This window comes from Crinia signifera, chromosome 11, assembly GCF_055691185.1.
Source record: "Crinia signifera chromosome 11, ASM5569118v1, whole genome shotgun sequence".
NCBI classification, from domain to species: Eukaryota; Metazoa; Chordata; class Amphibia; order Anura; family Myobatrachidae; genus Crinia; species Crinia signifera.
In genome coordinates this window covers 92326551-92342996 of record NC_139227.1, presented here as the reverse complement: position 1 = coordinate 92342996, position 16446 = coordinate 92326551, and the positions used below count along the sequence as shown (strand labels likewise).

Genomic DNA, 16446 nt, shown 5'->3' with positions numbered 1-16446 from the left:
CGCAGTCAGAAAAAAAATAACATCCATATCAACATTTTTATCAGCTCCGGTCCTGTCGTTTTGGTTAAAAAATGAAAATTCTAAAAGTTCCTGTTTTTCTGCTTTAAACTCTAGGTACACATCCAAAATGCATTACTGAGTTTAAAGAAGTGAATTCTGGTGCATGGTTTTGAAATCGCAGTCAGAAAAAAATAACATCCATATCAACATTTTTATCAGCTCCGGTCCTGTCGTTTTGGTCAAAAAATGAAAATTCTAAAAGTTCCTGTTTTTCTGCTTTAAACTCTAGGTACACATCCAAAATGCATTACTGAGTTGAAAGAAGTGAATTCTGGTGCATGGTTTTGAAATCGCAGTCAGAAAAAAATAACATCCATATCAACATTTTTATCAGCTCCGGTCCTGTCGTTTTGGTCAAAAAATGAAAATTCTAAAAGTTCCTGTTTTTCTGCTTTAAACTCTAGGTACACATCCAAAATGCATTACTGAGTTTAAAGAAGTGAATTCTGGTGTATGGTTTTGAAATCGCAGTCAGAAAAAAAATAACATCCATATCAACATTTTAATCAGCTCCGGTCCTGTCGTTTTGGTCAAAAAATGAAAATTCTAAAAGTTCCTGTTTTTCTGCTTTAAACTCTAGGTACACATCCAAAATGCATTACTGAGTTGAAAGAAGTGAATTCTGGTGCATGGTTTTGAAATCGCAGTCAGAAAAAAAATAACATCCATATCAACATTTTTATCAGCTCCGGTCCTGTCGTTTTGGTCAAAAAATGAAAATTCTAAAAGTTCCTGTTTTTCTGCTTTAAACTCTAGGTACACATCCAAAATGCATTACTGAGTTTAAAGAAGTGAATTCTGGTGCATGGTTTTGAAATCGCAGTCAGAAAAAAAATAACATCCATATCAACATTTTTATCAGCTCCGGTCCTGTCGTTTTGGTCAAAAAATGAAAATTCTAAAAGTTCCTGTTTTTCTGCTTTAAACTCTAGGTACTCATCCAAAATGCATTACTGAGTTGAAAGAAGTGAATTCTGGTGCATGGTTTTGAAATCGCAGTCAGAAATAAAATAACATCCATATCAACATTTTTATCAGCTCCGGTCCTGTCGTTTTGGTCAACAAATGAAAATTCTAAAAGTTCCTGTTTTTCTGCTTTAAACTCTAGGTACACATCCAAAATGCATTACTGAGTTGAAAGAAGTGAATTCTGGTGCATGGTTTTGAAATCGCAGTAAGAAAAAAAATAACATCCATATCATCATTTTTATCAGCTCCGGTCCTGTCGTTTTGGTCAAAAAATGAAAATTCTAAAAGTTCCTGTTTTTCTGCTTTAAACTCTAGGTACACATCCAAAATGCATTACTGAGTTGAAAGAAGTTGATTCTGGTGCATGGTTTTGAAATCGCAGTCAGAAAAAAAATAACATCCATATCAACATTTTCATCAGCTTTTTTGACCTGTCGTTTTGGTCAAAAAATGAAAATTCTAAAAGTTCCTGTTTTTCTGCTTTAAACTCTAGGTACACATCCAAAATGCATTACTGAGTTGAAACAAAGTGAATTCTGGTGCATGGTTTGGAAATCGCAGTCAGAAAAAAAATAACATCCATATCAACATTTTTATCAGCTCCGGTCCTGTCGTTTTGGTCAAAAAATGAAAATTCTAAAAGTTCCTGTTTTTCTGCTTTAAACTCTAGGTACACATCCAAAATGCATTACTGAGTTGAAAGAAGTTGATTCTGGTGCATGGTTTTGAAATCGCAGTCAGAAAAAAAATAACATCCATATCAACATTTTTATCACCTCCGGTCCTGTCGTTTTGGTCAAAAAATGAAAATTCTAAAAGTTCCTGTTTTTCTGCTTTAAACTCTAGGTACACATCCAAAATGCATTACTGAGTTTAAAGAAGTGAATTCTGGTGCATGGTTTTGAAATCGCAGTAAGAAAAAAAATAACATCCATATCATCATTTTTATCAGCTCCGGTCCTGTCGTTTTGGTCAAAAAATGAAAATTCTAAAAGTTCCTGTTTTTCTGCTTTAAACTCTAGGTACACATCCAAAATGCATTACTGAGTTGAAAGAAGTGAATTCTGGTGCATAGTTTTGAAATCGCAGTCAGAAAAAAAATAACATCCATATCAACATTTTTATCAGCTCCGGTCCTGTCGTTTTGGTCAACAAATGAAAATTCTAAAAGTTCCTGTTTTTCTGCTTTAAACTCTAGGTACACATCCAAAATGCATTATTGAGTTGAAAGAAGTTGATTCTGGTGCATGGTTTTGAAACCGCAGTCAGAAAAAAATTATATCAATATCAACATTTTTATCAGCTCGTTTTTGTCAAAAAATTAAAATTCTAAAAGTTCCTGTTTTTCTGCTTTAAACTCTAGGTACACATCCAAAATGCATTACTGAGTTGAAAGAAGTGAATTCTGGTGCATGGTTTTGAAATCGAAGTCAGAAAACAAATAACATCCATATCAACATTTTTATCAGCTCCGGTCCTGTCGTTTTAGTCAAAAAATGAAAATTCTAAAAGTTCCTGTTTTTCTGCTTTAAACTCTAGGTACACATCCAAAATGCATTACTGAGTTGAAAGAAGTTGATTCTGGTGCATGGTTTTGAAATCGCAGTCAGAAAAAAAATAACATCCATATCAACATTTTTATCACCTCCGGTCCTGTCGTTTTGGTCAAAAAATGAAAATTCTAAAAGTTCCTGTTTTTCTGCTTAAAACTCTAGGTACACATCCAAAATGCATTACTGAGTTTAAAGAAGTGAATTCTGGTGCATGGTTTTGAAATCGCAGTAAGAAAAAAAATAACATCCATATCATCATTTTTATCAGCTCCGGTCCTGTCGTTTTGGTCAAAAAAAGAAAATTCTAAAAGTTCCTGTTTTTCTGCTTTAAACTCTAGGTACACATCCAAAATGCATTACTGAGTTGAAAGAAGTGAATTCTGGTGCATAGTTTTGAAATCGCAGTCAGAAAAAAAATAACATCCATATCAACATTTTTATCACCTCCGGTCCTGTCGTTTTGGTCAAAAAATGAAAATTCTAAAAGTTCCTATTTTTCTGCTTTAAACTCTAGGTACACATCCAAAATGCATTATTGAGTTGAAAGAAGTTGATTCTGGTGCATGGTTTTGAAACCGCAGTCAGAAAAAAAATAACATCCATATCAACATTTTTATCAGCTCCGGTCCTGTCGTTTTGGTCAAAAAATGAAAATTCTAAAAGTTCCTGTTTTTCTGCTTTAAACTCTAGGTACACATCCAAAATGCATTACTGAGTTGAAAGAAGTGAATTCTGGTGCATGGTTTTGAAATCGCAGTCAGAAAAAAATAACATCCATATCAACATTTTTATCAGCTCCGGTCCTGTCGTTTTGGTCAAAAAATGAAAATTCTAAAAGTTCCTGTTTTTCTGCTTTAAACTCTAGGTACACATCCAAAATGCATTACTGAGTTGAAAGAAGTTGATTCTGGTGCATGGTTTTGAAATCGCAGTCAGAAAAAAAATAACATCCATATCAACATTTTTATCAGCTCCGGTCCTGTCGTTTTGGTCAAAAATTTAAAATTCTAAAAATTCCTGTTTTTCTGCTTTAAACTCTAGGTACACATCCAAAATGCATTACTGAGTTTAAAGAAGTGAATTCTGGTGCATGGTTTTGAAATCGCAGTCAGAAAAAAAATAACATCCATATTAACATTTTTATCAGCTCCGGTCCTGTCGTTTTGGTCAAAAAATGAAAATTCTAAAAGTTCCTGTTTTTCTGCTTTAAACTCTAGGTACAAATCCAAAATGCATTACTGAGTTGAAAGAAGTGAATTCTGGTGCATGGTTTTGAAATCGCAGTCAGAAATAAAATAACATCCATATCAACATTTTTATCAGCTCCGGTCCTGTCGTTTTGGTCAACAAATGAAAATTCTAAAAGTTCCTGTTTTTCTGCTTTAAACTCTAGGTACACATCCAAAATGCATTACTGAGTTGAAAGAAGTTGATTCTGGTGCATGGTTTTGAAACCGCAGTCAGAAAAAAAATTACATCAATATCAACATTTTTATCAGCTCCGGACCTGTCGTTTTGGTCAAAAAATGAAAATTCTAAAAGTTCCTGTTTTTCTGCTTTAAACTCTATGTACACATCCAAAATGCATTACTGAGTTGAAAGAAGTTGATTCTGGTGCATGGTTTTGAAACCGCAGTCAGAAAAAAAATTACATCCATATCAACATTTTTATCAGCTCCGGTCCTGTCGTTTTGGTCAACAAATGAAAATTCTAAAAATTCCTGTTTTTCTGCTTTAAACTCTAGGTACACATCCAAAATGCATTACTGAGTTGAAAGAAGTTGATTCTGGTGCATGGTTTTTAAACCGCAGTCAGAAAAAAATTTACATCAATATCAACATTTTTATCATCTCCGGATCTGTCGTTTTTGTCAAAAAATGAAAATTCTAAAAGTTCCTGTTTTTCTGCTTTAAACTCTAGGTACACATCCAAAATGCATTACTGAGTTGAAAGAAGTGAATTCTGGTGCATGGTTTTGAAATTGCAGTCAGAAAAAAAATAACATCCATATCAACATTTTTATCAGCTCCGGTCCTGTCGTTTTGGTCAAAAAATGAAAATTCTAAAAGTTCCTGTTTTTCTGCTTTAAACTCTAGGTACACATCCAAAATGCATTACTGAGTTGAAAGAAGTGAATTCTGGTGCATGGTTTTGAAATCGAAGTCAGAAAACAAATAACATCCATATTAACATTTTTATCATCTCCGGTCCTGTCGTTTTAGTCAAAAAATGAAAATTCTAAAAGTTCCTGTTTTTCTGCTTTAAACTCTAGGTACACATCCAAAATGCATTACTGAGTTGAAAGAAGTGAATTCTGGTGCATTGTTTTGAAATCGCAGTCAGAAAAAAAATAACATCCATATCAACATTTTTATCAGCTCCGGTCCTGTCGTTTTGGTCAACAAATGAAAATTCTAAAAGTTCCTGTTTTTCTGCTTTAAACTCTAGGTACACATCCAAAATGCATTACTGAGTTGAAAGAAGTTGATTCTGGTGCATGGTTTTGAAACCGCAGTCAGAAAAAAATTTACATCAATATCAACATTTTTATCAGCTCCGGATCTGTCGTTTTGGTCAAAAAATGAAAATTCTAAAAGTTCCTGTTTTTCTGCTTTAAACTCTAGGTACACATCCAAAATGCATTACTGAGTTGAAAGAAGTTAATTCTGGTGCATGGTTTTGAAATTGCAGTCAGAAAAAAAATAACATCCATATCAACATTTTTATCAGCTCCGGTCCTGTCGTTTTGGTCAAAAAATGAAAATTCTAAAAGTTCCTGTTTTTCTGCTTTAAACTCTAGGTACACATCCAAAATGCATTACTGAGTTTAAAGAAGTGAATTCTGGTGCATGGTTTTGAAACCGCAGTCAGAAAAAAAATTACATCCATATCAACATTTTTATCAGCTCCGGTCCTGTCGTTTTGGTCAACAAATGAAAATTCTTAAAATTCCTGTTTTTCTGCTTTAAACTCTAGGTACACATCCAAAATGCATTACTGAGTTGAAAGAAGTTGATTCTGGTGCATGGTTTTGAAACCGCAGTCAGAAAAAAAATTACATCAATATCAACATTTTTATCATCTCCGGATCTGTCGTTTTTGTCAAAAAATGAAAATTCTAAAAGTTCCTGTTTTTCTGCTGTAAACTCTAGGTACACATCCAAAATGCATTACTGAGTTGAAAGAAGTGAATTCTGGTGCATGGTTTTGAAATTGCAGTCAGAAAAAAAATAACATCCATATCAACATTTTTATCAGCTCCGGTCCTGTCGTTTTGGTCAAAAATTTAAAATTCTAAAAGTTCCTGTTTTTCTGCTTTAAACTCTAGGTACACATCCAAAATGCATTACTTTGTTGAAAGAAGTGAATTCTGGTGCATGGTTTTGAAATTGCAGTCAGAAAAAAAATAACATCCATATCAACATTTGTATCAGCTCCGGTCCTGTCGTTTTGGTCAAAAAATTAAAATTCTAAGAGTTCCTGTTTTTCTGCTTTAAACTCTAGGTACACATCCAAAATGCATTACTGAGTTGAAAGAAGTGAATTCTGGTGCATGGTTTTGAAATCGCAGTCAGAAAACAAATAACATCCATATCAACATTTTTATCAGCTCCGGTCCTGTCGTTTTGGTCAAAAAATGAAAATTCTAAAAGTTCCTGTTTTTCTGCTTTAAACTCTAGGTACACATCCAAAATGCATTACTGAGTTGAAACAAAGTGAATTCTGGTGCATGGTTTGGAAATCGCAGTCAGAAAAAAAATAACATCCATATCAACATTTTTATCAGCTCCGGTCCTGTCGTTTTGGTCAAAAAATGAAAATTCTAAAAGTTCCTGTTTTTCTGCTTTAAACTCTAGGTACACATCCAAAATGCATTACTGAGTTGAAAGAAGTTGATTCTGGTGCATGGTTTTGAAATCGCAGTCAGAAAAAAAATAACATCCATATCAACATTTTTATCACCTCCGGTCCTGTCGTTTTGGTCAAAAAATGAAAATTCTAAAAGTTCCTGTTTTTCTGCTTTAAACTCTAGGTACACATCCAAAATGCATTACTGAGTTTAAAGACGTGAATTCTGGTGCATGGTTTTGAAATCGCAGTAAGAAAAAAAATAACATCCATATCATCATTTTTATCAGCTCCGGTCCTGTCGTTTTGGTCAAAAAATGAAAATTCTAAAAGTTCCTGTTTTTCTGCTTTAAACTCTAGGTACACATCCAAAATGCATTACTGAGTTGAAAGAAGTGAATTCTGGTGCATAGTTTTGAAATCGCAGTCAGAAAAAAAATAACATCCATATCAACATTTTTATCAGCTCCGGTCCTGTCGTTTTGGTCAACAAATGAAAATTCTAAAAGTTCCTGTTTTTCTGCTTTAAACTCTAGGTACACATCCAAAATGCATTATTGAGTTGAAAGAAGTTGATTCTGGTGCATGGTTTTGAAACCGCAGTCAGAAAAAAATTATATCAATATCAACATTTTTATCAGCTCGTTTTTGTCAAAAAATTAAAATTCTAAAAGTTCCTGTTTTTCTGCTTTAAACTCTAGGTACACATCCAAAATGCATTACTGAGTTGAAAGAAGTGAATTCTGGTGCATGGTTTTGAAATCGAAGTCAGAAAACAAATAACATCCATATCAACATTTTTATCAGCTCCGGTCCTGTCGTTTTAGTCAAAAAATGAAAATTCTAAAAGTTCCTGTTTTTCTGCTTTAAACTCTAGGTACACATCCAAAATGCATTACTGAGTTGAAAGAAGTTGATTCTGGTGCATGGTTTTGAAATCGCAGTCAGAAAAAAAATAACATCCATATCAACATTTTTATCACCTCCGGTCCTGTCGTTTTGGTCAAAAAATGAAAATTCTAAAAGTTCCTGTTTTTCTGCTTTAAACTCTAGGTACACATCCAAAATGCATTACTGAGTTTAAAGAAGTGAATTCTGGTGCATGGTTTTGAAATCGCAGTAAGAAAAAAAATAACATCCATATCATCATTTTTATCAGCTCCGGTCCTGTCGTTTTGGTCAAAAAAAGAAAATTCTAAAAGTTCCTGTTTTTCTGCTTTAAACTCTAGGTACACATCCAAAATGCATTACTGAGTTGAAAGAAGTGAATTCTGGTGCATAGTTTTGAAATCGCAGTCAGAAAAAAAAATAACATCCATATCAACATTTTTATCACCTCCGGTCCTGTCGTTTTGGTCAAAAAATGAAAATTCTAAAAGTTCCTATTTTTCTGCTTTAAACTCTAGGTACACATCCAAAATGCATTATTGAGTTGAAAGAAGTTGATTCTGGTGCATGGTTTTGAAACCGCAGTCAGAAAAAAAATAACATCCATATCAACATTTTTATCAGCTCCGGTCCTGTCGTTTTGGTCAAAAAATGAAAATTCTAAAAGTTCCTGTTTTTCTGCTTTAAACTCTAGGTACACATCCAAAATGCATTACTGAGTTGAAAGAAGTGAATTCTGGTGCATGGTTTTGAAATCGCAGTCAGAAAAAAATAACATCCATATCAACATTTTTATCAGCTCCGGTCCTGTCGTTTTGGTCAAAAAATGAAAATTCTAAAAGTTCCTGTTTTTCTGCTTTAAACTCTAGGTACACATCCAAAATGCATTACTGAGTTGAAAGAAGTTGATTGTGGTGCATGGTTTTGAAATCGCAGTCAGAAAAAAAATAACATCCATATCAACATTTTTATCAGCTCCGGTCCTGTCGTTTTGGTCAAAAATTTAAAATTCTAAAAATTCCTGTTTTTCTGCTTTAAACTCTAGGTACACATCCAAAATGCATTACTGAGTTTAAAGAAGTGAATTCTGGTGCATGGTTTTGAAATCGCAGTCAGAAAAAAAATAACATCCATATTAACATTTTTATCAGCTCCGGTCCTGTCGTTTTGGTCAAAAAATGAAAATTCTAAAAGTTCCTGTTTTTCTGCTTTAAACTCTAGGTACAAATCCAAAATGCATTACTGAGTTGAAAGAAGTGAATTCTGGTGCATGGTTTTGAAATCGCAGTCAGAAATAAAATAACATCCATATCAACATTTTTATCAGCTCCGGTCCTGTCGTTTTGGTCAACAAATGAAAATTCTAAAAGTTCCTGTTTTTCTGCTTTAAACTCTAGGTACACATCCAAAATGCATTACTGAGTTGAAAGAAGTTGATTCTGGTGCATGGTTTTGAAACCGCAGTCAGAAAAAAAATTACATCAATATCAACATTTTTATCAGCTCCGGACCTGTCGTTTTGGTCAAAAAATGAAAATTCTAAAAGTTCCTGTTTTTCTGCTTTAAACTCTATGTACACATCCAAAATGCATTACTGAGTTGAAAGAAGTTGATTCTGGTGCATGGTTTTGAAACCGCAGTCAGAAAAAAAATTACATCCATATCAACATTTTTATCAGCTCCGGTCCTGTCGTTTTGGTCAACAAATGAAAATTCTAAAAATTCCTGTTTTTCTGCTTTAAACTCTAGGTACACATCCAAAATGCATTACTGAGTTGAAAGAAGTTGATTCTGGTGCATGGTTTTTAAACCGCAGTCAGAAAAAAATTTACATCAATATCAACATTTTTATCATCTCCGGATCTGTCGTTTTTGTCAAAAAATGAAAATTCTAAAAGTTCCTGTTTTTCTGCTTTAAACTCTAGGTACACATCCAAAATGCATTACTGAGTTGAAAGAAGTGAATTCTGGTGCATGGTTTTTAAATTGCAGTCAGAAAAAAAATAACATCCATATCAACATTTTTATCAGCTCCGGTCCTGTCGTTTTGGTCAAAAAATGAAAATTCTAAAAGTTCCTGTTTTTCTGCTTTAAACTCTAGGTACACATCCAAAATGCATTACTGAGTTGAAAGAAGTGAATTCTGGTGCATGGTTTTGAAATCGAAGTCAGAAAACAAATAACATCCATATTAACATTTTTATCATCTCCGGTCCTGTCGTTTTAGTCAAAAAATGAAAATTCTAAAAGTTCCTGTTTTTCTGCTTTAAACTCTAGGTACACATCCAAAATGCATTACTGAGTTGAAAGAAGTGAATTCTGGTGCATGGTTTTGAAATCGCAGTCAGAAAAAAAATAACATCCATATCAACATTTTTATCAGCTCCGGTCCTGTCGTTTTGGTCAACAAATGAAAATTCTAAAAGTTCCTGTTTTTCTGCTTTAAACTCTAGGTACACATCCAAAATGCATTACTGAGTTGAAAGAAGTTGATTCTGGTGCATGGTTTTGAAACCGCAGTCAGAAAAAAAATTACATCAATATCAACATTTTTATCAGCTCCGGACCTGTCGTTTTGGTCAAAAAATGAAAATTCTAAAAGTTCCTGTTTTTCTGCTTTAAACTCTATGTACACATCCAAAATGCATTACTGAGTTGAAAGAAGTTGATTCTGGTGCATGGTTTTGAAACCGCAGTCAGAAAAAAAATTACATCCATATCAACATTTTTATCAGCTCCGGTCCTGTCGTTTTGGTCAACAAATGAAAATTCTAAAAATTCCTGTTTTTCTGCTTTAAACTCTAGGTACACATCCAAAATGCATTACTGAGTTGAAAGAAGTTGATTCTGGTGCATGGTTTTTAAACCGCAGTCAGAAAAAAATTTACATCAATATCAACATTTTTATCATCTCCGGATCTGTCGTTTTTGTCAAAAAATGAAAATTCTAAAAGTTCCTGTTTTTCTGCTTTAAACTCTAGGTACACATCCAAAATGCATTACTGAGTTGAAAGAAGTGAATTCTGGTGCATGGTTTTTAAATTGCAGTCAGAAAAAAAATAACATCCATATCAACATTTTTATCAGCTCCGGTCCTGTCGTTTTGGTCAAAAAATGAAAATTCTAAAAGTTCCTGTTTTTCTGCTTTAAACTCTAGGTACACATCCAAAATGCATTACTGAGTTGAAAGAAGTGAATTCTGGTGCATGGTTTTGAAATCGAAGTCAGAAAACAAATAACATCCATATTAACATTTTTATCATCTCCGGTCCTGTCGTTTTAGTCAAAAAATAAAAATTCTAAAAGTTCCTGTTTTTCTGCTTTAAACTCTAGGTACACATCCAAAATGCATTACTGAGTTGAAAGAAGTGAATTCTGGTGCATGGTTTTGAAATCGCAGTCAGAAAAAAAATAACATCCATATCAACATTTTTATCAGCTCCGGTCCTGTCGTTTTGGTCAACAAATGAAAATTCTAAAAGTTCCTGTTTTTCTGCTTTAAACTCTAGGTACACATCCAAAATGCATTACTGAGTTGAAAGAAGTTGATTCTGGTGCATGGTTTTGAAACCGCAGTCAGAAAAAAATTTACATCAATATCAACATTTTTATCAGCTCCGGATCTGTCGTTTTGGTCAAAAAATGAAAATTCTAAAAGTTCCTGTTTTTCTGCTTTAAACTCTAGGTACACATCCAAAATGCATTACTGAGTTGAAAGAAGTTAATTCTGGTGCATGGTTTTGAAATTGCAGTCAGAAAAAAAATAACATCCATATCAACATTTTTATCAGCTCCGGTCCTGTCGTTTTGGTCAAAAAATGAAAATTCTAAAAGTTCCTGTTTTTCTGCTTTAAACTCTAGGTACACATCCAAAATGCATTACTGAGTTTAAAGAAGTGAATTCTGGTGCATGGTTTTGAAATCGCAGTCAGAAAAAAATAACATCCATATCAACATTTTTATCAGCTCCGGTCCTGTCGTTTTGGTCAAAAAATGAAAATTCTAAAAGTTCCTGTTTTTCTGCTTTAAACTCTAGGTACACATCCAAACTGCATTACTGAGTTGAAAGAAGTTGATTCTAGTGCATGGTTTTGAAACCGCAGTCAGAAAAAAAATTACATCCATATCAACATTTTTATCAGCTCCGGTCCTGTCGTTTTGGTCAACAAATGAAAATTCTTAAAATTCCTGTTTTTCTGCTTTAAACTCTAGGTACACATCCAAAATGCATTACTGAGTTGAAAGAAGTTGATTCTGGTGCATGGTTTTGAAACCGCAGTCAGAAAAAAAATTACATCAATATCAACATTTTTATCATCTCCGGATCTGTCGTTTTTGTCAAAAAATGAAAATTCTAAAAGTTCCTGTTTTTCTGCTTTAAACTCTAGGTACACATCCAAAATGCATTACTGAGTTGAAAGAAGTGAATTCTGGTGCATGGTTTTGAAATTGCAGTCAGAAAAAAAATAACATCCATATCAACATTTTTATCAGCTCCGGTCCTGTCGTTTTGGTCAAAAATTTAAAATTCTAAAAGTTCCTGTTTTTCTGCTTTAAACTCTAGGTACACATCCAAAATGCATTACTTTGTTGAAAGAAGTGAATTCTGGTGCATGGTTTTGAAATTGCAGTCAGAAAAAAAATAACATCCATATCAACATTTGTATCAGCTCCGGTCCTGTCGTTTTGGTCAAAAAATTAAAATTCTAAGAGTTCCTGTTTTTCTGCTTTAAACTCTAGGTACACATCCAAAATGCATTACTGAGTTGAAAGAAGTGAATTCTGGTGCATGGTTTTGAAATCGCAGTCAGAAAACAAATAACATCCATATCAACATTTTTATCAGCTCCGGTCCTGTCGTTTTGGTCAAAAAATGAAAATTCTAAAAGTTCCTGTTTTTCTGCTTTAAACTCTAGGTACACATCCAAAATGCATTACTGAGTTTAAAGAAGTGAATTCTGGTGCATGGTTTTGAAATCGCAGTCAGAAAAAAAATAACATCCATATCAACATTTTTATCAGCTCCGGTCCTGTCGTTTTGGTCAAATAATGAAAATTCTAAAAGTTCCTGTTTTTCTGCTTTAAACTCTAGGTACACATCCAAAATGCATTACTGAGTTGAAAGAAGTTGATTCTGGTGCATGGTTTTGAAATCGCAGTCAGAAAAAAAATAACATCCATATCAACATTTTTATCAGCTCCGGTCCTGTCGTTTTGGTCAAAAAATGAAAATTCTAAAAGTTCCTGTTTTTCTGCTTTAAACTCTAGGTACACATCCAAAATGCATTACTGAGTTGAAAGCAGTGAATTCTGGTGCATGGTTTTGAAATTGCAGTCAGAAAAAAAATAACATCCATATCAACATTTTTATCAGCTCCGGTCCTGTCATTTTGGTCAAAAAATGAAAATTCTAAAAGTTCCTGTTTTTCTGCTTTAAACTCTAGGTACACATCCAAAATGCATTACTGAGTTGAAAGAAGTGAATTCTGGTGCATAGTTTTGAAATTGCAGTCAGAAAAAAAATAACATCCATATCATCATTTTTATCAGCTCCGGTCCTGTCGTTTTGGTCAAAAAATGAAAATTCTAAAAGTTCCTGTTTTTCTGCTTTAAACTCTAGATACACATCCAAAATGCATTACTGAGTTGAAAGAAGTGAATTCTGGTGCATAGTTTTGAAATCGCAGTCACAAAAAAAAATAACATCCATATCAACATTTTTATCAGCTCTGGTCCTGTCGTTTTGGTCAACAAATGAAAATTCTAAAAGTTCCTGTTTTTCTGCTTTAAACTCTAGGTACACATCCAAAATGCATTATTGAGTTGAAAGAAGTTGATTCTGGTGCATGGTTTTGAAACCGCAGTCAGAAAAAAATTATATCAATATCAACATTTTTATCAGCTCCGGACCTGTCGTTTTTGTCAAAAAATGAAAATTCTAAAAGTTCCTGTTTTTCTGCTTTAAACTCTAGGTACACATCCAAAATGCATTACTGAGTTGAAAGAAGTGAATTCTGGTGCATGGTTTTGAAATCGCAGTCAGAAAACAAATAACATCCATATCAACATTTTTATCAGCTCCGGTCCTGTCGTTTTAGTCAAAAAATGAAAATTCTAAAAGTTCCTGTTTTTCTGCTTTAAACTCTAGGTACACATCCAAAATGCATTACTAAGTTGAAAGAAGTGAATTCTGGTGCATGGTTTTGAAATTGCAGTCAGAAAAAAAATAACATCCATATCAACATTTTTATCAGCTCCGGTCCTGTCGTTTTGGTCAACAAATGAAAATTCTAAAAATTCCTGTTTTTCTGCTTTAAACTCTAGGTACACATCCAAAATGCATTACTGAGTTGAAAGAAGTTGATTCTGGTGCATGGTTTTGAAACCGCAGTCAGAAAAAAATTTACATCAATATCAACATTTTTATCAGCTCCGGATCTGTCGTTTTGGTCAAAAAATGAAAATTCTAAAAGTTCCTGTTTTTCTGCTTTAAACTCTAGGTACACATCCAAAATGCATTACTGAGTTGAAAGAAGTGAATTCTGGTGCATGGTTTTGAAATCGCAGTCAGAAAAAAATAACATCCATATCAACATTTTTATCAGCTCCGGTCCTGTCGTTTTAGTCAAAAAATGAAAATTCTTAAAGTTCCTGTTTTTCTGCTTTAAACTCTAGGTACACATCCAAAATGCATTACTGAGTTGAAAGAAGTGAATTTTGGTGCATGGTTTTGAAATCGCAGTCAGAAAAAAAATAACATCCATATCAACATTTTTATCAGCTCTGGTCCTGTCGTTTTGGTCAACAAATGAAAATTCTAAAAATTCCTGTTTTTCTGCTTTAAACTCTAGGTACACATCCAAAATGCATTACTGAGTTGAAAGAAGTTGATTCTGGTGCATGGTTTTGAAACCGCAGTCAGAAAAAAAATTACATCAATATCAACATTTTTATCAGCTCTGGACGTGTCGTTTTGGTCAAAAAATGAAAATTCTAAAAGTTCCTGTTTTTCTGCTTTAAACTCTAGGTACACATCCAAAATGCATTACTGAGTTGAAAGAAGTTGATTCTGGTGCATGGTTTTGAAATCGCAGTCAGAAAAAAAATACCATCCATATCAACATTTTTATCAGCTCCGGTCCTGTCGTTTTGGTCAAAAAATGAAAATTCTAAAAGTTCCTGTTTTTCTGCTTTAAACTCTAGGTACACATCCAAAATGCATTACTGAGTTGAAAGAAGTGAATTCTGGTGCATGGTTTTGAAATCGCAGTCAGAAAAAAAATAACATCCATATCAACATTTTTATCAGCTCCGGTCCTGTCGTTTTGGTCAACAAATGAAAATTCTAAAAATTCCTGTTTTTCTGCTTTAAACTCTAGGTACACATCCAAAATGCATTACTGAGTTGAAAGAAGTTGATTCTGGTGCATGGTTTTGAAACCGCAGTCAGAAAAAAAATTACATTAATATCAACATTTTTATCAGCTCCGGACGTGTCGTTTTGGTCAAAAAATGAAAATTCTAAAAGTTCCTATTTTTCTGCTTTAAACTCTAGGTACACATCCAAAATGCATTACTGAGTTGAAAGAAGTTGATTCTGGTGCATGGTTTTGAAATCGCAGTCAGAAAAAAAATACCATCCATATCAACATTTTTATCAGCTCCGGTCCTGTCGTTTTGGTCAAAAAATGAAAATTCTAAAAGTTCCTGTTTTTCTGCTTTAAACTCTAGGTACACATCCAAAATGCATTACTGAGTTGAAAGAAGTTGATTCTGGTGCATGGTTTTGAAACCGCAGTCAGAAAAAAATTACATCCATATCAACATTTTTATCTGTTCCGGACCTGTCATTTTGGTCAAAAATTGAAAATTCTAAAAGTTCCTGTTTTTCTGCTTTAAACTCTAGGTACACATCCAAAATGCATTACTGAGTTGAAAGAAGTTGATTTTGGTGCATGGTTTTGAAATCACAGTCAGAAAAAAAATAACATCCATAGCAGCATTTTTATCAGCTCCGGTCCTGTCGTTTTGGTCAAAAAATGAAAATTCTAAAAGTTCCTGTTTTTCTGCTTTAAACTCTAGGTACACATCCAAAATGCATTACTGAGTTGAAAGAAGTGAATTCTGGTGCATGGTTTTGAAATCGCAGTAAAAAAAAAAATAACATCCCTATCAACATTTTTATCAGCTCCGGGTTCAATCTCATCCTCGTCGATTTAATTTACGTTGTCTGGATATGCTACTTTTGTGAAGAATGCTTCATAAGACAACACTCGAAGCTTACACATCACTGTAAAAAGATACTTTAAATCAAGAAATCTATTTCAAGATCAGAAAAAGATGCCGATTGAAGCTTAAACAAAAATATCAAGAAATAAACCAGTAAAGTCAAGATTATAAACAAGATGCCATTTGAAGCCTACACAAAAATTTCAAGAATATATCAGTCAAATCAGGAATTCTACTTCAAGATCATGAACAAAAGCATTGAATTCTACTTCAAGATCATGAACAAAAGCATTGCTTTTACAGTAGCAGTCGTGCTATTGGCGAGATGTGACTTGCCATCAAGCCTTTGATAGTGATGAGAACACAATCCAAATGCTAGAAATAATTGACTTTAAAGTAGGAAAAGTGGTGTCAGAAAGCCGGGATTGGTAGATAGCAGAAAGACAAGGTGGGCTGCTGATAGTTATGACAATACAATCCACAGAGGTTTAAATTATTGACTTTTAAATGCCACAAGTGGTGTTGGATTGCTGGGTGCATTGTCAACATGGAGGACGAGGTGGCCGAGTGGTTAAGGCGATGGACTGCTAATCCATTGTGCTCTGCACGCATGGGTTCAAATCCCATCCTCGTCGGTTTAATTTACGTTGTCTGGACATGCTACTTTTGCGAAGAATGCTTGAAGCCAACACTTGAAGCTTACACATCACTGTAAAAAAATACTTTCAATTAAGAAATCTATTTTAAGATCAGAAAAAGATGCCGATTGAAGCTTAAACAAAAATATCAAGATATAAACCAGTAAAGTCAAGATTATGAACAAGATGCCATTTGAAGACAACACAAAAATTTCAAGAATATACCAGTCAAATCAGGAATTCTACTTCAAGATCATGA

General features: G+C 33.6%; 1 non-coding gene across 1 annotated transcript; it reads left to right on the top strand.

Moving 5' to 3' along the window:
• Positions 1-16102: 16102 nt before the first annotated feature.
• TRNAS-GCU (transfer RNA serine (anticodon GCU)) lies at positions 16103-16184 on the top strand. Its single transcript has one exon. It is a non-coding gene; the product is annotated as a tRNA-Ser (tRNA).
• The last annotated feature ends 262 nt before the right edge of the window (positions 16185-16446 follow it).